The sequence below is a fragment of the Castor canadensis genome, chromosome 2 (genome assembly GCF_047511655.1).
Source record: "Castor canadensis chromosome 2, mCasCan1.hap1v2, whole genome shotgun sequence".
Taxonomy (NCBI): domain Eukaryota; kingdom Metazoa; phylum Chordata; class Mammalia; order Rodentia; family Castoridae; genus Castor; species Castor canadensis.
Window position 1 is genome coordinate 73581611 of NC_133387.1, and position 27295 is coordinate 73608905.

The following is a 27295-nucleotide window of genomic DNA, read 5'->3' on the forward strand; positions in this document are numbered from 1 at the left end:
CAATACTTCATATTATGGCATAAAACTAAAAGTTCACTCCTAGACTGAGAAGTTAATAAATATCCCTCATTTAAAAACTGACATGTAATATGCATAAACAACAATAAAAATTGTACATAATCTTTGACTTAGTAATTCTACTCTGAGCAATTTATCTTAAGGATAAGGTACACACAGGTATTTATATAGGGATATTCATCATATTTTTTAAAAGTAGACTCAAACTTCATAAAATTTACACTATAAATTATAGTTGTATGATGGAATATTATGTAGTTCTCATAATTTTAAATCTATAATTATTGACATATACATATGCTCATGCTAATAATGTCTGGTGGAATGTTTAGCAAAAAGATAACTACTTTCCATTATGGTGGGATTCAGAATGATTTTAATTTTAAAATATTTCCATTACTTATTTGTTTTTATAATTATTCTGCTATGTATTACTTATATTAAATTTCTTAAAATGCCTATATGAAACAAAAATCAGCTAAATACTATAACCAGTCTAGTTCTATTAAGCATCTATTTGTTACTTATGTTTTTGGTTTTGAGACAGGGACCCATTATGTAGCCCAAGCTGGTCTCAAACTCTTGATTTTCTGGCCTCTACCTCCCAGGGGCATGGGCTAGGATTACAGATGTGTGCAACTATGCCTAGTTTCATGCTTTTTTGTTTTAATAAGTCATAAAAATCTTACTAATTATTCCATGCTTTTTCTGGGATAACCCAGGAAAACAGTGAGGTAGCTGGTACTTTTAGAGATAATGAGAGAAGGAAAATATTTATGATTCCAATATTTAATTTATATGATTTAAAAATGACTCTAAAAACAAAGAAGGGTTATGTTAAGAAAAATGGTCCCTGAAAGATATCCATCACATGGCAAAGGGAATTAAGGTAGCAGATGGAGTTAAGGTTACCAGTCAGCTGAGCTTGATTTGAAGAGATTAGTTTGGATCTCCCAAGGGTGCCCAATATATTCACACACATATTACTGGTGAAGGATGGAGGCAGAAAAGTCAGAGTGAAAAGCAGATACCTTAAAGCAACTGAGGCCAATAGGAAAAGGGGAACAGGTACTAGAGAAAAGGTTAGATCAAAAAGAATTAACCTAGAAGGTAACACCCACGCACAGGAAATCAATGTGAGTCAATGCCCTGTATAGCTATCCTTATCTCAACCAGCAAAAACCCTTGTTCCTTCCTATTATTGCTTATACTCTCTCTACAACAAAATTAGAAATAAGGGCAAAATAGTTTCTGCTGGGTATTGGGGGGGGGAGAGAGAGGGGGCGGAGTGGGTGGTAAGGGAGGGGGTGGGGGCAGGGGGGAGAAATGAACCAAGCCTTGTATGCACATATGAATAATAAAAGAAAAATGAAAAAAAAAAAAAAAAGAAAAGTCAGAGTGAGTCAGTATGAGAGCCTTGACTGGCAGTTACTGGCTTAGAAGAAGGAGGAAGAAGTCACAGACTAAACAAGGCTTCAGAAGCTTGAAAAGTCAACAAATAATTTTTAAGAGCATACAGAAGAAATTCAGCCCTGCTGTCATCTTGACTTTAGGCCAATGAGACCTATTTTACATTTATGACCTTCAGGATAGTAAAATAATACATTTGTCTTGTTTTACACCATTAGGTTTATGACTATTTGTTACAGCAGCAATAGGAAACTGATGCAAACACTTCATGCCATGTGATGTGACACTGAATATTCCTGAAGTGCTCCAACTTTGGTTTGTGAGAAAATGCCTTCCTTATCCCCTTCTCTACCTTCTTCCCCAACCCTAAAGTTCTCACTGCCATATTTCACGTTTGCTGCCAAAGACAGGGAATTGGGGCAAAGGTGAAGCAACTTCAGTTTTCATATGAACCCTGGAGAATTGTGAAAGAACAGAGTAAATGCTATGATGTCCTAAACTGGCAAAGGATAGAAACGAATGCAGGGGCTTTGACTTAAAAAATTCAAATATTTAGCAGCCAAAAATTCTATTTTTATAAATGAGGAAAGGAAGGGTATAAGTAGGCATTGATATAAGCATAAAAACTTTTAGTAATTTAGGGTAAGGAAATTATCTTCATTATTATTTAAGGACAGGAAAAAGTCTTCTTGATGATATTAGGAACTAAGCGTTTTGTTTTGTTGTGGTTCGTTTGCCTGGTTACTTTTTCCATTGTTGAATCATTAGAAGTATAATTAGAGAAAAGTAGCAGTAAGGTTATATTAAGGAAATGACAAGATTAGGGATGTTAATTTAACCCTGGAGCTTGTAACTAAAACAGTGGACATTAGTATATAACTCCTAAGGAAGACCTAGATGGAGGATTCAGAATGTGGAGAAGATGTGGTAACCAGTCAGAAACAGAAAATAAAAGTTGAGCATTAACTGCTAATTTTTAAATTTATCATTCTTTCTGAGGTAGAAAACTATCAAACCACCAAATACAGAAAAGAAACTTTTACATAATGATAAAGACATGGTATATATGGGACAGATGTAAATTGTTCTGTTTATTATCAAATTAATTACTTCCTATTAATTTGAGACCAATATTCCCAGGAGTTTTTGCTTTTGTGTTTTCCTCTACATTATTGAAGAAGAGATGGAGAGGAGTGAGGGTCATGGGTGGGAGCCTGGAGATGGCGAGGGCAGGGGGAAGTTGAAGAAAAGGAGGCAGAAGAATATAGAAATAAGTTTGGTGACAATTTCTTCATGAACAAACTTTGAGGATAATACATGAGCTATAATGGGCTATATCCCATTTTATCATAAAACATTATCATAAAGGACACTTTATCATAAGCACTGCCATACTAGACTTTAAGATATTGAATTATTTGTTAAATATCCTCAAGTACATGTAAAACAAACATGAGTTTTGAAGACAAAAATATTCATGCTCTAAATGAAGTCTGAATTATTTAGACAAAAAAACACATCAACTTCACACTTAGCTAATCATTTGATGTGACAAAATTTCCAAGAGATATCATAGCAACTCTTTGGCCTTTGAGTGAGTTTCTGGCACCTGACTTTATGTAGGCATATCACAGCCTGCAGTTAGATGGGTGTAGAGTCCAATACACACCTTGTCCCTAAAATCTATTTGCTATTCCTCTCTGGGCTTCAGTATTTTGCCTATGAAATGTTACTATGGTGACAATTACAAATAAGAATACTATTAGTAAAACCATACACTTGTAAGATGCTTTATTGTATGCCTTACGCTTTACTTACGTTAATTTGTTTTAACCTGATAACAATCCTGTAAGATACATTTTATTGTACCTTACTTTACATATGAGGCACTGAGGTGCACAGAGTTTAAGTTGCCAAATATAATATTTTTAGAGAATGGAAGAGCTGGACTATGAACATAGGATGATGCCTACAAAGCAGTCTTCTCTCTGTTGGGACAACCAGTATGTCTTCACACATTGCCATGTATCTCTGGGGGATGGAAAACTACTCTTCATTTAAGAACCATTGCTCTAAAACAAGAAAAATCAGGTGTGCAGATTACTTGTTATATTACAACGCTAGTTGTTTGAATGCAAGTTGGTTATAGAAAATTAGTTTTAAATATACCTACCCTGAAAAATCATATCTTTGCTATAGTCTTTGAATATACATTTTCTTATCTGCTATATCTTTTATACTTTGAGGAAGGAAGTAAAATTAGAAAGACCTGGAAAATGTACCTTTTGCCTTAAATATAGATGAAGGAGTTGAGAAATAAATGTAAAGGTATCCATTTATGTTATTAGGTTAGCAGCTCATTTTTCACATTTGCTCTTGGAAGATGTGACTTCTTTGTATAAAACAATGGCTAACAAAGTCATTGGAGGTCTCAGGAATTAGTAACTCAGTGAGCTCTTGATACAGTTTGGGAATTAAACAAGGGCTCTGTGCGTTACAGTTATACATTCATTTAGGGAGTAGCCATGGAGTTATGGAGAGAGTAAGAATCTCTAGGTCCAGCTGGGAATGGCCTATGTTAGAGACTCTGTCCCCATTGTTTAAGTTCCATTTCACCACTGCACCTGGGTTAACTGGGAAAGGAGAGTGATCAGGTACACAATCCAAAGTACTTCTTCCTGGTTCAAATTTAGGAGTGTGTTTTTATGTAGACATAATAGTCTTTTGAAAATTATTGGCAAAACCCTTCTCTCTTTCAATGACTAAAAACTGATGTTTCAGTAGGAAGTTCTCTTTATTAAAAATCACACAAGAATTTGGATGACAGGAAAGGTAGTTCAAATTCATGGAATAACAATGAAAACCCTAGAATAGTTAGCAGAGAAATGATTGTCTCACAAAATTTTACTGAGATAATATAGAAAATTATATCTACATTTGTAGATTAATCTATCTGTCTATCTCTGTGATTCTATACTACCATCTACCCAGCTCTTTATCTAGCATAAAAATGCAAAGCACTTATTAGAACCTGACACACATAAAGAACTCAGCATGAATTAATTGCTATTTTTATTATGTATCACTTCCTGACTAGTTATGATAAGGATTTTGAGATGGTTAGTTTGAGGAAGATTGTGAATCAGCAAAACTTGAATTTGAGCAACTGCAATTTAATTTGAGTATCTAAAAGGGAGTAAGATTTTAAAAGGCATCTTTGAAGCATACAAGAAACAAAACAAAAGGTGCACAAAATAAAAAAAGATAAAATAAAGACAGAACTGAATGCAGTAACTGGTGCATAATTAAGGTCATTTGGGGTAGAGATGAGAAAAGGGTTAAGTACTGAAACCCTAGAAAAACAGTGAGCAAATAAGCAAATAGTAAGAGAATGAAGAGAGAGGAATTTTGGAAAGGAGTCATAAGACCATCCTTCATAATTTTATACATTGATCACAAGGGCAAAAATTCCCTTAAAATTTATCCAATTCTGAAAGGAAAGTAATTGAACATTGTTTTAGTCAGCTTTAGTTTTGACTAGGTTTCTTTGAAATCGACCCGTTGAAAATTTTGAATGACCTTCCATCAAAGCTAAATCATTGTGAACAAAGGATTTCTGGGCAGTAAAATAGTTGAGGGGATTACTGGTTTGGTTTATTAGTTCTGCCTGGACTTAATGAGCTCGTGTTCTTTGGGCCGGGTTAGTGAGGTCAGTGAGTTTCATTCCTGAGGAAAATCTATAAGCCAGCAGAGCACTAACACTCAGGCCTAAAACACCACATGGGTTTGTAGGACTTTAAATGCCAACCAGCACAGTGTGCTCAAGCAGAAATGGAAGATTCCAAAGGCTGAAGCCTTACATAAAGTCTTTATTGTCAGGAAGTAATATATTATGAAATGTCATTCTTTAATTTACAAATGAGAAAACTGTAGAGCAAATTTTAATTAAGTGTTCCTCAAATAACATATATTTCAATAGTGTTCATATCCATTAAAAGAGGTTCAATTTCACTTAATCTCCTAAAGGGCCTTTAAAAAGAACATATACTAATTCTCTCTTTAAAATAATGTTCCTAATCAATAATATTGTCACTATGAAATAAACTTACTATAAAATAGAAAAATTTGTGCCCCATGCAAATGAAACTTTCATAAAATTTAAAAACATGATATATTTTTAAATTGTATATTTTGTGACTATATATAATGTGTGAGGATATAGTACAGGTGAAGAGACTTTGAAGTTTGTGTGTGCTACACAGTTCATTAATGAAAGTTTCGCTGTGTAATTACACAAATATGGAAAAAATTTCTGTATACATTGTATTCTTTAATTTGTTATGCTTGTATATTTGTAGTATTTTCACAATAATGGGCAATGAACACAGAGTTATTTCCTATTGCATAGATACTATTCAGGGAGGGTATACTTTTAATCAGTTCAGAGCTGTTTCACTATGTAAATGGATGTAGAGATGCCTGGTAACAAACCCAATAGTTGTGAGAGTATTGTAGGATTATGGCTCCATTTAGAAATAGTGCCAACTTTTCAATTTAGAAAGCTCTAGGATTTACTGTTTAAAATCCTTTTACAGTTCCACGGGTGTGGCTCAGGTGGTTGAGTACCTACCTGCCTAACAAGCACCATGCCCTGAGTTAAAACCTCAGTACTCCACAAACACACACACAGAGACACACTCACACACACACACACACTCAAATCTTTTACAGAAATGTCTTCCAAATCAATAAACTTAGTAATAGCCAAAGAGTTGATTGGCTTTCTGTACCTTCATTGACCCAGATACCAGAACCAAAATTTCACTGGCTATAACTCACCTTAGTCCAGCTTTATAGTAGAGCTTCTTACTGTAAAAATGAATGAAGACTTCTAAGTAGGAAAAATAGCAAATAAAACTTGTTTTGTTTATTTAAAATGCTTTATCAAAGTCTTCAGAGAGGTAGTTGGAGCATGGGACAATCTTATCTGAAAAGTGAAACAATGTGCTCTCTCAGGTCTTGCTGCACGCTGTCTTCAAGTCTGCGTCAGAGTCCCTGGTGTGGAGGGCATCTTCTCAACCTACTCATTCCTCTGGGATTTGAAAACCACATCTGGATAAGATAGGTCTCCAGAAATTCCTTCAAGTCAGCGAAGATAAACATCAACCATCATCTGAACGTGCATGGGTATGTGAACACTCAGATACTTATTATAGACCTTTTAGTTGAGGTCTCACATGAAACAAAGTTCACAGAGACCATTTTGAAATAGGCCTACTATAGTCAAGAAGTCCTTTCTTTATACAAAATCAATATGGATTTTTGCCTATTATGCTCTTGTCCAATGAATACTATGTTTATCTTTTGATGAATATAAAGTGACTCGTAATAGACATAATTCCTAACTTCTTTATCTTCTTTATATAAATACTTGCTTATTTTGTTGATACAAATGGCCAAGTTAATAGAATGAGAATTTCTTGAAAGAAGCAGTTCCATTATCCATCAGCAACATCTTGTTAATGGATTGACTTCTTAGATTAATTCTCTATTGCTTACTCAATCTACAAACATTTTAATAGTCTGTCCACAGGGACTTGACATTTTTTGCTTATATAAAATATAATATGTTCTATTACATATATTATATATAATCCAAATATATAAATTTTAGATATATTTAATATAGGTACATTAATATATAAAATATTAACATCAAATATATATTTGGTATACACTATAATCATTATTTAAATCAATCTGTGTAAGTCACTTATATTAATTACATTTGGATAAATTATGTACATTGAGAAAAAAGGTTATGGTAGTAAATATACCAACCTAGAAATAATCTATATCTTGAGAGATAGAAGTGGGATTATAAATTGAATCTGCACTTTTTATACTTATATTTTGTTTGCTTATTTTATAATGAGTGTATGTTACTTCTGTGATTAAATAAAATATATTGATAAAGATTATGTTTACAGAGTATTTAACTGCAATGCACAGTACTTACAACATTTTTGCTGAATTAATGAATTGTTCTGCACACTTGTTGGTAAAGGAGAGATGACAAGGGAAGTGGCAGAGTTTGAAGTTACTCTGTGAGAGAGAAGTCAAGGTGAAACAACAGACTCATCTCCGCCACGGTCAGTCAGTATCTACCAGCTTACAGGACCGAACAACACAGTGCAAAGTGTACCAGGGACTGTGAAGGGCGAAGGGGTGGAAGGTCTGAAAACAGAGACCTAGAAAATGCTGAGAGGGATTTTAAGAGGTGTCGTTTCCTTTTCTTATACTGCTTCTTATCATTATTTGAGGGAATTGCATCAGTGTATGGAATAAACTTCTTTTTCTAGTATATGTTTGAGTCATGGATGATTTTCAAGTGAAATTATTTTGTCTTTTCAAATATCTTGCTGTTCACTGTACTGTCTCTTTTCTCTGTTGAAATAATTCACGCTTCCTCCCATTTCTCAAAGCACTCAGCTCCCCAACACAGGCACATGAACAGACATGTGAGAAAGTGACACATAGCAAAACTACAACTGAAAACAAATTATTTCTTGCATCACTTAATAAAGTACTGGATACGGTAAATATCTTAAAGTTATCTTCCACCGCTCCTCCTCTGATGAGACAGGAAAGCACTCTTAGCTTCATTTTGGAGAGTGAAGAAAATGACCACACATTCTACAGGAAGTGCCAATGCTCAGATTACATTTTAGATAGTCAACAGCACAAGCCATCAATGTCTGACTCACCTCCAACAAACATGTATTAAGAGCTCATTCACAGTTCCAAGCAGTGTTTTGTGCTGTGGGGGTGAGATGGGAGGGATATTAGATTTCTATCATTATTGTGACAAATTACCACATAGTGGCTGAAAACACAAATTTATTATCTTATACTTCTCCGTGTTTAGAAAGTGTGAAGTTAGTTTTACTGAGCTAAAGTCAAGGTGTTTGCAGGGCTGGCTCCTTCTGGAGTCTCTGAAGTAAAATCTACTTCCAGCTTCAAGAGGTTGCCTGCATGCGCTGATTTGTGGCCCCTTCCGTGCATCACTTCCTTGCACCTCTGTTTCCATTCCACATCTCTTCCTATTAACTTTGTCTTTTAGGAAGAGTTCGTAATTTCATTGGGTACACTCGGATAATCCAGAAGGGTTTTTCCATCTTAGGAGTCTTATATTCATCCTCAGAGTCCTCTTTTGTCATGTGAAGTAGTATTCATAGGTTCTGGGGATCAGGATGTGGTTATCCTGGGGTTCCGTCATTCTGTCTAGTATGGAAATACAGCTATAATAACAATAATTATTATAATATAGAAGCTGGAGAGCTTATTTTACACAAGACTTTATTTTATGCAGAAACATTATTTTCTCCTTGCTTACCTGCACAGTTTAGCTACCATTTGAATTGACATTTTACCAGTAAGACAGATTGGCTAAGTTACATGACCTGCCCATAACTACAAAGTTCTTGAAATAACTTAAGTGATCTCAATGGCAATTGAATAATTCAGATCTGTTTATTTCTAGATTCTTTAGGCTTCAGTATTAGGGTGGAACTGCAGAGATGAGTAAGATATACTATAGTAATAACCATCATAAGGTTATAAGCCTCTTAAGTGAGAATCTTAGTTTGCTTAATTACAAAAGCTTCCTTTTTTTTAGGGACTATAAGCTAAGAACAGGAACCCTACCCAATTCTCTGGGTGTATTTCATTTTATTTTCTCCCCATGTTTTATTTGTGCATGCTCTCTCTCTCATTCTCTCTCTGCAGAGAATGGGGTTTGAACTCAGGGGCTCATGCTTGCTAGGCAAGTATGCTCTACCATTTGAGTCACTCCATCAGCCCTTTTCTTCTGTTTTGGGTATTTTTGAGATAAGGTCTTGCTTTTTGCCTGGACTGGCCTCAAACTGTGATCCTCCTGATCTCTGCCTACTGAATAGCAAGGATTACAGTAGTGAGCTACTAGTGCCTGGCCCTGCTCATTCTCCTTCATTACTGTACCAACTCTTATCTGCATATTTGTCAATTGAGGTGGCGGTATGATCTTCCTTAGACAAAGTGAGTCTCATGACCTAGAAAAATATTGCAAAATATTTAAAATTGACAGAGTCCTAAGATTTCTGAGGAGATCCTTGTATAGGATATTTTCATTCTTACTTCATTATCCTTGTCACCTCACTTACCCCAAATAAAGGCCAGGATGTTCTATAAGGCAGTATTTTATTAACATTTAGGAGTTATAATAGAGAACAGATTGTACTCTCTAGTATGAAGAGCAAGAAATATGAGTAATATATGTAAACTTTAAAAAGAGTTCTGTGAATACTGGATATTTCCTTTTTCTTTTTTAAAAATTTTATTGTTCTGGGCAGGGGTACAAAGGTTCTTATAATATTGGACATTTCCTTTTCTGTTTGAGGCTCCCTTATTCCTTTTCATCCAGGTTCACATAAAACACTCATTTTTACCATTTGGAAAAAATTTAGCTCTGAATCTCAAATTTTTCCAAACTAGACTGTATCTCATTTTCCTACCTAAAAGCCCATTAATATTCTAAATATCCAGCACCATTAAACCTTGAGGCTCCTACTTTGATAAACTTATATGGCTTCCCCTGCATGAAGAAACATCAGCAGGCATGTTTTCTTCACACAGCATAGACAAAATTTAAAAATGATATGTAATTAAAAAACTCAGAAACATTGCTAAACATTTTGAATATTTTATTCCTATTTTTCATATCCTTTGCTTTCCCTTATTTTTCCTTTATTTCCTCTCCTCTTTTCTATTTTATAATTGGGTTCATAGTATCTACTCAGTTTTGTGTGCCTGTGTTAAGAATTTTTACCCATGTCATTAATTTTTCTTCAAAAGTGTGATTGAAAAATAGAGGCATAATACTCAGTTGTATGAATGCATTATATTTTTAAGCAGTGTTCTAATATGAAACACTTAGTTGTTGCTAGTCTACTATAAATACGTAAACATTCTTATAATTAAATACTTGTGAATTCTTCTGATTGGTTCTTTGGGATAAATTTCTGGATTTGGAACTATATGCTCTTTGCATATTAATGTGCTCTTTAGAAATTTTGTATTTATATAAACGTCCATAGGTTATAATTATTTTAAGAGTTAAGGTAATGCTATATGGTGGCATTCTGCTTTCCAAGAAAAAATTGCCTTTTTTTTTCTCTTTTGGCAGTGCTGGGGTTAGAACTCAGGTCCTTGTGCTTGGTATGCAGGCACTCTACCACTTGAGCCACACCCCTAATCAAAAAAGGCTGCTGTCTTTGTTTCTTTGTAGCAACTGCTCTTATGATATTCATGATTATGATTGTACATTAATCTAGGTCTAGCAATCCGTTTGGGGAGGGCCTGTGCGTTATGCAATGAGAGATTAATTTTTGCTTCTGTTTTTCCTAAGAAAATGAAAGAAATATTTTTAATGTTCACATGAAACATAAATCACACATGGTCATTTGCACATAATACTGTTTAAGTCAATGATGAATTGCATATATGACAATGATCCCACAGAACACGATGGGGCCAAGAACTTCCTATCGCCGGGAGATGTAGCTATACATCATCCTACAAGTGTTTGTGGCAACGCTGGTGTAAACAAACCTCCTCGGCTGCCAGTGGTATAAAAGTACATGCAATAGTGTGCACAAAAATACTTGATAATGAGAAATGACTTTTATTGATTTATGCATTTACTTTACTGTACTTTAAATCATTGTTGTAGAGAGTATTTATTTAAAAGAAATGCCTGCACTGTAAAACAGAGTGCTGTGTTATGCCAGCAGTCGCTTCATACATTTCCTGTTTACTCTGGCCATGTCACTGACTGATCTGTACCCTCTAGACTTGTGTAAGTGCACTCTATAATGTTGAAACAATGATGAAATCACCTAGTGACACATTTCTCAGAAAGTATCCCCTTTGTTAGCCAATGTTTCACTGTGCATGTGTCATATACACACGCACAGAACTCATAAATGCACATTACCTCAATCCTACTTTCAGCCTCCTGGCATTGTTCCAGAAACTTATATCTACAATCACATAGAATTTTTGACTATCCTAAAAATACTTCTGTGCTTCTGCTCAGAATGCTGATGACACCTCGAAGGCTCTTACCTTGTTGGAGTTCTTCTGCTGTTACTCAATGCTTACTTCAAATCCATTTCCTTGATAAGGTCTCCCAAAATCCTCCTTCATCTACTCAGACTCAACTACTCCCTGCTGTCTTTCACTTCCTGTCCCTCCTTTCCTATCTTTTCCTCCCTCATTCTTTTCTTCCTTTCACCTTCTTCCTCCTTCCTCTCTCTCTCTCTCTCTCTTTGAGAGACAGGGTTTCACTGCACAGCCCAAGCAGACCTAGAACTCACCGTGTAGCTCAGGCTACCTAGAACTTGTGATCCTCCTGCCTCTGCCTCCCAAGAGCTGGGATTACAGACATGTACCACTGTGTCTGGTGCCCATAGTACCTTTTGTATGCCTAATTAAATATTGATTCTTTAAGTATCTCCACAACCAGATTATGATTTACCAGGTAGAATAAATTATAAATCATTAATGTTTGCCTTTATGAATACTGTCTAACCAGAGCTTTGCACATAGTAAACATCCAAGAAATGCTCATTGAATCGAAGTGACATATAGTGAGTAGATAATAGTATCTTGTCAGGCAAAAATTCATCCCTTCAGTTTCCATTTGTCATGCCATAGGACTTGGGAATATTATGGTGTGCATTAAGGAATAGGTTTACTGAGGAAAGAGAAGAGAAGGCATGAGTTAGGAATTTCCCTGCTCCTCCCATCATGCTGATGACAGGCATGCACAAGTCCAGTGGAGCACAGCTGTGTGGGTGTGCATACTGGTGGACCAACCTCACTCCACTTCAGTTGCTCTCACTATAGTGCAATCCTGAGGACTAGCTCATCTGGCAGCATGGCACCAGGCAGTCTAGATTTGGGTTATCAGCTGCTAACACATTATCTGGGAATGCCAGCTGCCCAGCACCGGGAGACTCTGAGCACATGGGATGTTATGGCCCCTCCTGCTGGGGAAGGGCAACAGTGCCTTTGGAAGCTGGAAGGTGTGGTTCCACTTGGGGTGCTGAGAGATTTACTTATTACCCTTCTCCACTATCCAAAATTGTTCCTTATACAGCCTGCCCAGAACAGGCTTCCAAGGCATTTCCAGATAAGTCTGCTAATTGCAACAACAACCATTTTCTGTCATCTAGTAGACTTTTTGATAAAGGAAGCCACCTTTCTGTCTGTTCCCCTTATACTTCTATGACTTCTTTGTCCAGCAAATGTTGAAGTGCTATTACATGTTAGGGGCTGTGAGAAGTGAGAGGGAAAGAAAAATAACATAATCTCTGCCCACAAGGTACTTACTGTCCAAAGAAGCCCTGTTCTGAAAAAAATTATTCAGGATGCAAGCTTTGAAATCATATATAATTCTGTATTAGGTGAATTAAAAATTTTTTCAATGGTAGTTTATTTGTTGAGTTAACATTAAATATAGCCAGTTATTGGAGATAAAATAGAACAATAATTAGTCATGATAAACACTGATTTCTATTAATAAATTGAACTTTCTTGAGATTTTTCACTTCTTAAATGAGAAGCCTTCTGTTTTTTAGCTTTACAACTCTCTCTATATTCATGAGAGTTATATGGATGTAGTCATTTCTGAGGCTAACACAAAAATCTTGAAGCCTATGTGTTTGCTCCTCATCTATATTCATGTAAGAGTTTCTTTGGGTTTCCAAGAATTAAAATGAATGAGGTACATGAGTACAATTTATTTACAGCAATAAAAGCTGATAAAGAAACACAGATAGCAATGATGAGCTTTCACCATGACTGTGATGAAATGCATCATTGGTTCTGCTCTGTAGGTCTCTTAAGTCTGTCTGCAGTGCTCAGCTCTTACCCCAAAGCTCCTGAATTACCACAGGTTCTCTCCCTCTCTCTCTCTTTTGGTGGTACTGGGGTTTGAACTCAGGGCTTCAAGCTTGCTAGGCAAGCCCTCTACCACTTGAGCCACAATGCCATCCCTTTTTGATTTACTTATTTCAGACAGAGTCTCATGCTTTTTTGCCTAAGCCAATCTCAGACCATGATCCAACTACCTCTAGCTCTGAGGTATTAGGGGTTATGGGCACGCACCATCACACCCAGCTTGTTTTTTGAGATAGTCTTAAGATAGTTTTGGCCTGGACTGGCCTCAAACCATGATCTTCCCATCTCCATCCCCATTTCCCCTTCCACCAAGGAGCTGGGATTGCAGGTGTTAGTCAGTGTGCCCAGCCTCAGGTTGTGTCTTCAAGTACCCTGGCTAGCACAAATTAACCCCTTTCTTTGTGATACAGCAAACGGATTATTCCCATAGTGATTTACTAAAGAACATAATAAATATCATTAGGGCTCACTTGAGAGCAAATAAGGAAATGGTCAATACATATGATGTTGAAGATGCAGAGGATAGTTTACAACCACACTCATTGGACTTAGCAGTTTTTATTTAAAATACTCAGCTTTTGTGAAGCCATATTTTACACCTCTTCTTCCAGGAATAAATGGATGCCCTATTTTGAGATTGTCCCTGGGACTCTCAGTGTTTTTCGACTACTTTAAAATATGTAGTCCACTGTTGCCACAATGCCCTATGGTACACGTGAAAGAATCTAATATAATTAGAAATGAGGGCAGAGCTGGAATCTCTGATACATTCTTACTTCTTTCACTAAGTAGGATTTTTGCAAATGGTAGAGGTTTAACAAAAGATTATTCTGGCAGTTGGAAAGTTTGTAGTTGATGCTTTCATCCAAAGATATTGAAGTTCTTTATAAAATATGGCTTTATTATTCTTTATAGATTTATGAACATTTTTAAAGAACAGAGAATATCATGACACAAGCATACATTTCTCTTTAGATAGTTTTCAAGTTTCCTTTATACTTAGATTGACTCAATACAATAAAATAAGATGAAGTAGGTGTGCTGGTGCACATTCATAATTCTAACACTGTGGAGGCTGAGGCAGGACTGTGAGTTCAAGGCCAGCCTGGGCTCTGTAGCAAGACCCTGTCTCAAAAAAAAATTACTGATTAAGTCAATTCAATCTGTTTTCACAAATTGTAATTTGGTTACAGGTGGGACAGTTTGTTTATTGCCATCCTGCCCTTGCATTAGCTGGACAACAACTTTCAGGCCTGTCAGGGATTTTGGAGGCTGGTCAAAGTCATGACACGTTTCCTTAATAGTCATGGTTATCCTTCAAACCTCTGTAGAAGTGGGGCTCTAATGCAAACATGCTTTCCCAGATCATAGGATTTGGGTTAGCTAGCTGAGTGACAAGCTGTTTAACTGTCTGGGTCTTAGATATTTTAGGTGTAAAATTAGGGTAATGGTAGTATCTGTACCATAGAATCTTTGTAAGTCAATTTATTCTTTAACATAGTTCTTACCTATAGTGCTGAAGAAATAGAAACTATAATACTAAATTATGACTCAAAATTCTAATAGGAGTTATATAAAAGCTACAAATAAGGGGACTTTGGGAAAGGTTGCAAAGACTTAGTGACAACCAAGTTGATTGACAAACATTGGTAAGACCTAGAACTCTGCTCATAAAGAGGAATCCAGCAGACTGAAATAAAAAAATATTAAATGTAGAAATACAAAATCTATGGTAAGGCACAACTTTGTTACCTGAATTCATGTATGTGAATCACTAAGATCAGATCAATACCGTCACACATTCTGTATTTATTAACAACATTTGTTCTTTTTTAATTCTCCAGGTAGGACGTTTGTGGTAAGTGGAGCTGGGGAAGGATCAAAGAGGATAGACTTTATAGGAACAAAATTTCAGCAGTCAGACATGAAGGAAGAGCAGCACAGATGATGGAAAAATCTTATTAAAGGAATGGAGACGAGAAACATGTCTAAAATATGAAAGATTCCAGTTTGACTAGACTGCAAAGTGCCCAAGAGTTCAAAAACTGGGATATAAGGATAAAATAATAGGATACAGCCAGATAATGGTGGACTTGTAATGTCAATGTAGGTAATGAGTATCACATAAGAATGAAAGGATATAGAAAATCCTGTATCACACAGTGCGTCATACATTTATACTGGACCAGTGAGGGTGTGGAACGTGATGGTCTGCATACAATTTAATAACAGGAATTATGCTAATATCATCAATCTCAGGAAAGAATTTTGTAATTAGAGATAGAAGCCATTTATTATAAGATTTCCTTTTTAATAATTATCATTTCCCCTTTTAATCATTTTTTAGTAATTTACCCTTTGGTAGGATTCAGGAAATACTGTTCTTTATGTGAAATATCACTTTCATGACAAAACAAATGGTTTAAAGATGTTGTAAATTACATGATGATTACTTAACCTGAAAATGACTATATTATCTGAAAATGTATATAAACATTAATGCTAGCAATTTTTAGCATGAATCAATTTTTTTAGAAAATTAGAGAGAAACTGAAGTGTATTGCATTCTATACATACAATTTTTGACTACAAAAAAGGAAAAATCAAGGATCATTTTCTAATTACACACTGAAAACAATTTTATGTGGTATATGTACTTAAAATACGTTGTGATCATTCAAATAGTTACTGAAACTTATCAACATGGAGCATTGTAGAAATAAGTGAATTTTAATGATAGGGTCTAGATCTGAATAACATGGATTTTTTCCCTATTTTTTCAATATCATGCTTTTAGGGTTTACTAATTTGTATCTTAATACCACAGTAACTTTTATGGTGTTAATAGCTAAAATCTCTTAAAGGGAGGCAAAAATCCTCAGCATAACTTACTTGACTTTAGGTGAACTTTGGGTAAGTCTGAACAGTGAGGTGCACTGATGCAGGTGCACTGAGTACACTGAGTGAGGATGTCTGGATTCTGACTCATTTTCCCACTTGCTATCTAGTCTTGTGGTTTAGGAAAAATCTCTGGGCTTCATGTTCACTTCTTTTAAGAGTTGTTAATAATACCACCACTTGCATGGTTTTTGTGAGAACTAAAATATAAAATAATTGCTTTTTGTGTTCTGTGAAAATGCTATTGAGTGTTAAATTGATGTAACATTTTTAAGTACATTTGTCATACAATTGAACTGGCTGCTTCCAGATTTCAGTTTCACAATAAACACAGAGATGAGATACTGTTGAGAAGAGTCATGTCGATTTATCCATGTCAACAGAGTATTGTTGTGAGCCTATTACAAAAGACTGTAGTATAAAGGAAGAAAAAGAACATGTGCCATTCTGAAATCTATGAAGCAGTGAAAAAATGTCTTTCAGAATTTTCTTTGTCCAAGAAAGTGAGAGTGGATACTGACTGATATCACAATAGTGAGCTAAACATCTAACCCATTTTATGAATGTATGAACCTTCAGAATATAATAAACTTAGGGCCTGAGGCACCCAATTTAAAACTTCAAAAGAAGTCATGTCAACTTATCAATTCACAACATTCTTTGCTGCACAAATTGAGCAGGCTGAATAAGATTAACAATTGAGCCATTATTAATCATTTTTCATGCCAGTTTGCAAGCTCACTGATCAAATTACATTATGTATTCATGCCAGGGTCAAAACTTTTCACATTTTTCTAATATTAAATTATCTATTTACAAGGGATTTAGAAAATTATTACTCTGTGTACTTGTGGTGAATTAACTAAATTAACTTTGTCTCATCTCTGTAAACAGAGATGATGTGGCAAGATTCATGACAATGAACATAACTCCTGTGAGAAGATGAAGAGAAAATGAGTGTGAATAGATCATATATAGAATCAGGGTTACCAAGAAATGTTGCTTGGGTTCTAAGTGTGTTCTGATAGATATCATATCACCCTTATATGTTGTAACAACTACTGCCAGCATTACTGGAAATAAAACAATTTTACTTAGAAAAGTAATGACTTATGGATCAAAATAATTGTGCTCTATAGCATTTAAAGGTGAGTATCAAGACTGAGTAAGGAGCTGGGAATGTAGCCCAATGGTAGAGTACTTGCTTAGCATGCATAAGGCCCTGAGTTCAACCCTCAGGATAAAAAAAAAAAAAAATTTTAGGAAGGAATACCTAAATGACAAGTTGACATAAGAATGTCAGTATAATCTTTAGTGGGCTTCATAATCTATCTTTTGCTACAAAATAAATCCTGATCTTCCAAAAAGTAAGAATCTGAGCAATTTGGAATAGACCTCATAATGAGTACTGTATTTGGTTGTGTTGTATAATTTTGACTCTAGCAACTGTCTTGGCTAATATTTTTGCTGTGAATTTGATTAAAATATCTTTCTAAACAGAATCTGCAGATATCAATTCCCTCTCTGGGATTCTTTTGCAGTGTATATTGTAAGCATTATTTAAAATGAGTAAATGCTTTTTTTAAAATTCTTTTATTCACATGTGCAAACATTGTTTGGGTCATTTCTCTCCCCTTCCCCCCTCCCCACTCTCTCTCCCCTTCCCCGCTCAGTTCCAGGCAGGTCCTGTTCTGCCTTTATCACTAGTTTTGTTGAAGAAAAGAGACAAGCCTAATAAGGAAGACAAAGCGTTTTTGCTAGTTGAGTTGAAGATAGCTATACAGAAATATGCTTTTTGATATGAAATCAAATACAGACTCTTCTCAAAAGATTACCTAACAGAATTTCTTTGACTCTCTAAAGCCAGTTGGAAAACAAGTGCATACATTTAAGTGTACAATTTAATATGTTTTGACACAAAGATACACTCTGAAAAACAATCAAGAAAATGAACATATCCATCCTTACCCGAAAGTTTTCTTGTCCTCTGCCTTGCCACACTCTCAGACATTCCTTCCTAGGCAACCATTAGCTTACTGTCACTAGACTGTATGTTCTCCATTCATAGACTGTTATATAAATGGAATCAGATATTATGTACCCACTTTTTGTTTTTTTACTCAGCACAGTTATGTGAGATTCATCAATGTAGCATGAATCAGTTTATTCATTTTATTGCTGAGTAGTATTCCATTATGTGGATATTCTAGTTTATCCATTCAATTTTGATGGACATTTAGGCTGTTTCCACCTTTGGGCTATTAAAAATTATGTTGCTATGAAGATTTGTGCATAAGTCTTTGTTTTGGAAAATGTTCTTATTTCTTTAGGGCACACGGAGTGGAATGACTAAATGATAAGTGTATTTTAGTTTTAAGAAACTACTAAACTGTTATTCAAATACAGTGTTGATTGTATCTCAATAAGTTTAATTTGTGTCTTTCTAATCTCTTTGTGTCTCCTAACTTTTTGAACACATGGAATGCAGATTTATCTTTTATTTATTTATTTATTTTTTTATTCATATGTGCAGATTTATCTTTTCAAATGCCTTTGTCTACTAATCCTAACATCCATGCCAGTTTGGGGTCAGTTTTATTGATTTCCATTTTTCTGCTTTGAAAATATAAGTTTGGAAAATTATGAATTTTACATTTTGTATGGTGAATCTTTGTTGTACCTTTTTGGTCTTGCTTTAAGACTCACTCTAGGGCTATTGTTCCCCGATATTGGGAAAAGGACAGATGTATTTTCTACCCAAGGTCTTGTCTATGTTGAGGTTTTCCATTCTAACAGGCAGTAGTAAAATTGGGCTGCTGGTCTTTTGAGTGCTTTTTGCATGCCTTTCTTTTATCCTTGGATAATTTTCTCCCACACATTTGCTGGTCAATACTCAGTTGAATACTCAAGAAGGGAGAAGAGTGATTTTTTCTTAGCTATCTATACCCTTTTAGTTATGCTTAAAATAGCATCTATATATCTTATAACTACAAAATATCCAGACTAATATCTAAACTATTTTAGCAGTACTCATGCCATTAAAAACCTAAGAGACTTTGGGCAAATCACTTAACTGTGTTGGCTTTTGCTTTTTCAATCAATCAAATGAGTACCTGGAATACAACCAGAGGGGTTTGAGTTTTATTTGCTTTATTATTTTAGCAGCTTTCCTCTCATCCATTTTAAAATAAAAACTTAGGGAGAAGCTCAATATCAAAAAGCATGCGATATTATTCACAGGTAATTATTAAAGTAGAAATTTAATATCTGTTATAAATCAACCAATGAGAACAAATGTGACAGTTGCAGTTTTATGAGGCCCGGCATCCAATTTATTTCTGTTTTATTTTCATTGAAGCCAGATGATCCTATGAGCAGAATTCCTCATAGGCAGAAACCTATGCTCCTGGAGATATTTTGATAAACTTGCTTTCCAAAAGGAGCCAAGTCTCCAGGCTTGCGTCTTTGTTGGGTGTTGTCTATGCCTCAAGAACAGGCTGGAACTTGAGCCAGGAAAATTTTGCTCTTTGCTGCTCAGAGGGAACACATAGGTCTTTCATGATCTGAAGGGAGAAGAGGAGATTCTTCAGTGGTTCCACGTCATGTTAATTTAGGAGAGAATCCAACCAACTTTCTTTTTTTTGGAAGAGATTGTGGTTTGGACTGAGGGCCTCAAGTTTGCCAGGCAGGTGCTCTCTCACTTGAGCCACACCCCCAGTCTGTTTTTGCTTTACGTGTGTTAATGTGCTAATAATATTATTAGCAAGGAAATGGAGAAATGCTATAATGGCTATTTAGTTACTTAAACACATTTAGCTAATCTGCTTTATTAGAGAACAATGGTGATATTTTGTTTCAGTCGATATACTTGAACTGGCTTTCTGCCCCAAATAACCAATGACTTTTAGCCTGGTAAACTCTGGAATTCATTACTCATGATTACCTCAGAAGAGTCCACATTTTATGACTGAGCCTTCTTTAGTGGATAGACTACGTGATCACCAATGCTCTTGAAAGTAGGTTCTTCAGAATTAGTGCTTTTCTGTTCAATGCATAGTTATATTTAACACAGTAATAAAGCAGTAGTCCACTTTTAGTTTCAAAAATATTACTTCATTTTACTAAGGAAAAAATTAAAAGTCCTAAGTCAAGAAGCATCCAACAAATACCTCGTATACTAAGTGTTAGAAAACTATAACAAATATCTCAGAAGAGTGAGTTGTGTGCTTATGTTTTATGCTGACTGTTTTTCCATGAGTTGAAGACATGAAGAATAATTTTACTTGAGCCCACCTGCCTTTCAACTAAACTCTTTGAAAGTTCTGGTGTTTGATTTTGTTTTATTCAGAGCACAAGCACAGGCTTGAAATAAAAAGAAAGACCTGTTGTAGATCGGCAACTATTTCAACTAATGCTATACTTATAAGACTTTCACAGCTAGGTAGAGAAATAGCAAATTATTTATTACAAGTTTTGTGTCAAAGTAAGTAACCTGATAGATACCACAAGTTAATGGATGATGGCTATCGGTATTAAAGTTTTCTGGCATATTAACTCAAAGGACTTTTTATTATAGTTCAAAAATATAATTTTTTAAAAAAAGAAGTTAAAATAAAATATTAATAGAAACCCTTAAGCACTTTTGCAGAACCCTTGGAATTTGAAGAATGAAAATTTAAATCTATAGAAAGTTCTTTAGAACCTTTTCTAAATCTCTGGGATTTTTTGGGAGTGAGTGGAAGAGAAGGTGCTTTGCTTAAAAATATAGGTACTATTTCTGTAAGATATGAAAGCAAATGTGGGAAAATTATGGTAGTTCTAATCATAATTTGCATCAGTAAGTTTAAAAATTATAAATCAATTTTTGCTGGATCTAAAAATACTTTTATACATCTTATTTTTCCCAAGAATAATGTTAAGATTTTCAATCTAGGTCTTCATTATTGTGTCCTTAATAGTTTAATCTTTAAAAAGCCATTTCTAAAGCATCATTCTTCTTAGAAACCATCCACGCTGTAGTCAAATTTAGTAACCAGTGATTTCATACCTTTGACACAAGGAAGATGTTTGCTGCCATGTGAAATTGTGCTGTGGGGCAAATTTATTTGAGGATGAATTATATTTTTCTATAATGTTGGTATCTAAATGTCCCATGGTTAGTGGAAACTTCCAGATACTAAACAGTTCCTCATTAAACTTATATAGTAGAAAGTGGAGAACTGAGGAGAGAATATGAGTAAATTCAGGTCTAAACGTTCCTTTAATGATGTTTTTTAAACAGAAAGTATTTGACATCTTTCCAAGGGTCCACCTTACCTAGTGCATTTATGGAACAGGACACGTTTTTCATGTCCTCTGGAGGCAGCCTATGCTACAGCTTGTTCCTCTGCTGCTCCCTACCTGGAGGCTTTCCTGCCACTACTCCCTGGAACCTGGGGTGAGTGCTTCACAAATCACACGATGCCATTTTGACATTTTGGACTCAATGAAGAAGGATTAAGGCCCCAGTTTGTTTCATTGTACCATTACTTAATTCACCTTAAAAGCATTAATCCAACATTGCATCAAGAGTTTTTATTTTTGAAGGATTAGAGTAGTGGAAAGTATATGGATCACAAACATCTTAATCACTACAAATGAAAAACTGGAGCTACCAAAAACTATCAAGTTATATACACATTAGTCTACCAAGTACATGTTGAAGAGTTTATTCTAGAAATAAGGGCATATATGTTAACCTGTAGAAAATTACTCGTTGTATATAACTGAGCTTGAGACACATTTCTATCTATTAAAAACATGTTAAATAAATTGTGTTACATCGATAAAGTAGAATAATATGCAGCTGTTAAAGACAGGGACTTTATTACCTACCCACATGGAAAATTTCACAAAGCATATCTGAAATGAAAACAACCAAGAATCAATATAATTTTAATGATATGCTACGTTTTGTGTAAAAAGGAAAATGTCTATAATCATGTTTGCTTAAGTATCTCTAGAAGAAATCCTAAAAATCTAGAATATGGGTTATTAATTGGGAAATATAGCATCTGTCAACTGAGCAGGTGAGAGGTCAGTTACATGTAGTTCTTTTAGATTTTTCTGTTTCTTTTCAAATATATAACTGGATTACTTACTTAAAATAAAAAATGTGTGATAAATATCAGTATTAAAAATTCACTTCTTACTTCTACCACTCTTTCTCCCTTTTCCCCTTTATCCCTCCTTTACTGATACTCAAATAACTTTTATTTTCCCTAACATATCCTTTTAGACTGTTTTACAAGTCCTTTGCCCTTTCTTTTTAAGATAACTTACATAAATCTAAAATTTCATCTTTGTTATTTCACAACCATTTGGTCTTCTTTTTCCTCATTCTCATATATCCATAATATTCCAATAGGCACATCCTTTCTGAGCCAAAGATTCATGGAAGTGTTTAGCAAATAATACCATCAGTTCTGCAGGTAAAAAGTTTCACTGACCTGCCCTTCAGAAACAGGGAATTCAGTTGGGTACCGGTGTCTCATGCCTGTAATCCTAGCTACTCAGAAGGCAGAAATCAGGAGGATCACAGTTTGAGGCCAGCCTGGACAAATAGTTCATGAGACCCTATTTCAAAAGAATCCATCATAAAATAGGGCTGGTGGGGTGGCTCAAGGTGTAGGCCTGGAGCCCCAATTCCACAAAAAAAAAAAAAAAAAAAGAAGCAGGAGTTCAAATTTTACTGTACTCCTATACTCATATTATCTTTCTTCTAGTTTTCAGAAATTAAAGTTGATTCAAATAAATATGAAAAAGTTACATTTCTTTAGATTGTGAGAGGTCTAATATTGCTTTTGTTAATCCCTTCAGTAAACATACTTTAGTCTCCAAGTCTATATGGGGCACCAGTAAATTCCTTTTTCCTATTGACTTTCTATTTTTTGTTTTTGTTGTACTGGGTGGGAGTACACTGCAGCATTTATAAAGGATCTTAAAATGTAACAAATTTATCGTTGGTGAATCCCCCCCTCCACTACTCTCCCCCATCTTCCCTCCCCTGATTCCTGGAACAGTTTCAACAGGTTTCATTCTTGCATTTACATACATGTATATACACTGTTTGCACCATATTTATCTTCCTACGCCTTTCCCTGCCACCTCCCCCCTCCCACCAGCATCAACCGCCCCCAACCTGTCCAACCCTCCTGTTCTTTGATTTTGTAGAAGGAAAAACGTATAAGATAAAATGAGAAACATGGTGTTTTGCTAGTTTAAGATAAAGATAGCTACACAGGGAGTTTCATTTTGTTGTTCCCATGCATATGTATATTACAGCCCCAATTGACTCACCTCTTCCAGTCCTCTTCACTCCCCCTTGGTCAGCTTCCCATGGTGGCCATGGCCAGTTTAAAATTTCTATATTCATTCCTGTACCATGAGTACATCAACCACATTCAAGTTTTTGGTTTCCTTCCCTTGCCCTATCTCTCCCTTGCACAGCCTCCCCTTAGTGTGACTAATGTCCCATAATATTGGTGCATTTGTTTTAGGTCTACAGTCCACATATGAGAGAGAACATGCTGCTTTTGATTCTGAGCTTGGCTAACTTCACTTAAGATGATATTCTCCAATTCCATCCATTTACCTGCAAATGACAAAATTTCATTCTTCTTTGTGGTTGAGCAAAATTCCATTGTGTGTAAATACCACATTTTCTTAATCCATTCATCAGTAGTGGGGCATCTTGGCTGTTTCCATAGCTTAGCTATTGTGAATAATGCTGAATAAACATGGCTGTGCAGGTGCCTCTATTCTAACCTGACTCACATTCCTTCAGATATATATCTAGGAGTGGTATTGTTGGATCATATGATAGCAAGTCTATGTTTAGTTTTTTTAAGAAGCCTCCATATTGTTTTCCATAGTAGTTGTACTAGCTTACATTCCCACCCGCAGTGTATGAGGATTCCTTTTTCCTCACAGCCTCACCAACATTTGTTGGTGGTGGTGTTCTTGATGATAGCTATTCTAATAGGAGTGAGGTGGAATCTTAGTGTGATTTTCTTTATGGCCAGGGATGGTGAACATTTTTTCATATGCTTTTTAGTCATTTGGATTTCTTCCTTTGTTGCCCTTAACGCAGAGAAACTAAAGCAGATACCTTAAAAGCAACTGAGGCCAATAGGAAAAGGGGAACAGGTACTAGAGAAAAGGTTAGATCAAAAAGATTTAATCTAGAAGGTAACACCCACGCACAGGAAATCAATGTGAGTCAATGCCCTGTATAGCTATCCTTATCTCAACCAGCAAAAACCCTTGTCCCTTCCTGTTATTGCTTATACTCTCTCTACAACAAAATTAGAAATAAGGGCAAAATAGTTTCTTCTGGGTATTGGGGGGGGAGAGGGAGGGGGCGGAGTGGGTAGTAAGGGAGGGGGTGGGGGCAGGGGGGAGAAATGAACCAAGCCTTGTATGCACATATGAATAATAAAAGAAAAAGAAAAAAAAAAAGAAAAAGTTCTGTTCAGTTCAGTTGCCGTTTCTTTATTGGATCATTGATTTTGGGGGAGTTTAATTTTTTGAGCTCCCTGTATATTCTGGTTATCAGTCCCTTGTCTGATGAATAGCTAGCAAATATTCTGCAGATGGCCTTTTCAATTTAGGGACCATTTCTTTGGCTGTGCAGAAGCTATTTAATTTCATGTAGTCCCATTTGTCCATCCTTTCTCTTAGTTGCTGAGCCACTTGAGTTCTATTGAGCAAGTCCTTGCCTATACCTATTGCTTCCAAAGTATTCCCTGCTCTTTCCAGTACTAGCTTCAATGTTTCAGGTCTGATATTAAAGTCCTTAATCCACTTTGAATTGATATTTGTACAGGGTAACAGGCATGGATCTAGTTTCAGTTTTCTGTAGGCAGATAACCAGCTTTCCTAGCAACATTTGTTGAAGAGGCTGTCTTTTCTCTATTGTATGTTTTTGGCACCTTTGTCAAAAATTAGGTGGGCATAGCTGTGTAGATTCATATCTAGGTCCTCTATTCTGTTCCACTGGTCTTCATATCAGTTTTTGTGCTAATTCCATGCTGTTTTTATTGCTATTGCTTTGTAATATAGTTTGAAGTCAGGTATTGTGATACCTCCAGCATTGCACTTTTTGCTGAGTATTGCCTTGGCTATTCGTGGTCTCTTGTGTTGCCAAATGAACTTTAGGGTAGATTTTTCAATCTCTGTGATGAATGTCACTGGGATTTTGATGGGAATTGCATTAAACATGTAGATTGCTTTTGGTAGTATAGCCATTTTTTACTATGTTAATTCTACCAATCCATGAGTATGGGAGATCTTTTCATCTTCTGTAGTCTTCCTCGATTTTGTTCTTCAGTGGTTTCCTTGTAGAGGTCATTCACATCCTTTGTTAAATTTATTCCTAAGTATTTGATTTTTTTTTGAGGCTATTGTAAATAGAATTGTTTTCCTATATTCTTTCTCAATCTGTTCATTGTTGTTGTATAGAAAGGCTACTGATTTTTGTATGTTGACTTTGTATCCTGCTACTTTGCTGAAGCTATTTATGGCATTTAGGAATTTTTGGTGGAGTTTTTCAGATCTTTTAGGATCATTATTGACCTCCTTTTGTAGCTGATTATTAATCATGTATCTGCATATTGGCTTACTTAAAACTAATTTTATTGTATAATAAGATTGAGCATGTGATTTCTAGGTATTAAGGAGAGAGAAAGGAGGGACACCCAAACATTGCTGGGGAAGGAGCTGGGGTAGGTTTGAATGCAGATTAAAAAGCATATCAACCTTATGTTTACTGGGAGAAGGTATATTAAATTAATTTTTCTCAACTATTCATATCATTCTATGCAAATTATTACTATACTCTCACAGTGAAAGAAACTGGAACTCAGAGCTTGGCTTTTTCTGAGGTCACATAATTCAGTGACAGAGGTGAGCTTCAGACCTTCCCTCATACTTGATTACATGACAATCTGTAACTTACTCTTGGTCAGAGACACTGAAATGCAAGCAGAATAGACCATTACCATGGCTTCAGAAGACAGCAGTGTGTTTTCAAAGCTAACTTAAATGAGAAATACTTATTGAAACAAAAAAGGGAAAAGATAACATTCCTCAGAGAATGGGAATGTTTCTTGTAACCCTTCGATAGCTGTGGTCTTCATAGGACACCACTTGTGTCCTCCAAGCATTTTGCGTACCCATGTGTTTTCTGACACATGTCAAGTACTTTATTCTATTGTTTCTTTCAGACAGAGTGTAAAACACAGAATCTGAACTGCTGGTGAATTAGTGAAGAGCGACAGCTTTGGATCCTATGGAATCTTGAGATATTTTCCAGATCTTGAGGTATCACTTTATATTCTAAAACCATCACAAAACAATTGCATTTTTAAAATTCACAATTCACATGCATGGTTGATAAATTAGAACCAAGCTTGAAATTCTAAATATCATAAGTTAATTTATTGCAAAGTTTTCATAAAACAACCTGCTAGTAGCATTTGAACCTATAGCAAAAGAAAGATATGGATGAAGGAAGGGAGGAAGGGAGAAAGGAAGAAAGGAAGGTAGGTCCAGACAACACTATTGAGAAAAGGCTACTTTTTACTTACTTATCTTCTAATATAGAATCACTGTCTCAGGTTTATGTGTATTTTTTCTTTTCTTTTTTTCTGAGCCCTATTCTGACATTTCTTAAAGGGCAATAAATGTTAAAGATTAAAAAGAACATAAAATTCTTTTTGCAGAGTTAAATAAGGCACAAAATCTGCAGCCTTTCAAATGAAAATTAATCCTGATCTTAAATTTAGGGGCTATTAATCCAGATGATGAATTTGGCAAGAAACCAATAGCATAAAGGAAAATCATTAGAAAAGGATTAATTTTACTTATTATTTCAGGAATCACAGGTTTGTATGTATGAGGCAAATGTTACTAAATAAAAGATGTT

At 35.3% G+C, this 27295-nt stretch overlaps 1 long non-coding RNA gene across 2 annotated transcripts in view; it reads left to right on the plus strand.

The window, feature by feature from the left end:
- The window catches only part of LOC109680712 (uncharacterized), a 59200-nt gene extending 32546 nt beyond the window's left edge, over nt 1–26654 (plus strand). For both annotated transcript variants that reach the window (XR_012441869.1, XR_012441872.1), the window contains 2 exons: nt 6445–6615; nt 26595–26654. This is a non-coding gene — a long non-coding RNA (uncharacterized lncRNA). The remainder of the gene's footprint in view (nt 1–6444; nt 6616–26594) is intronic.
- The last annotated feature ends 641 nt before the right edge of the window (nt 26655–27295 follow it).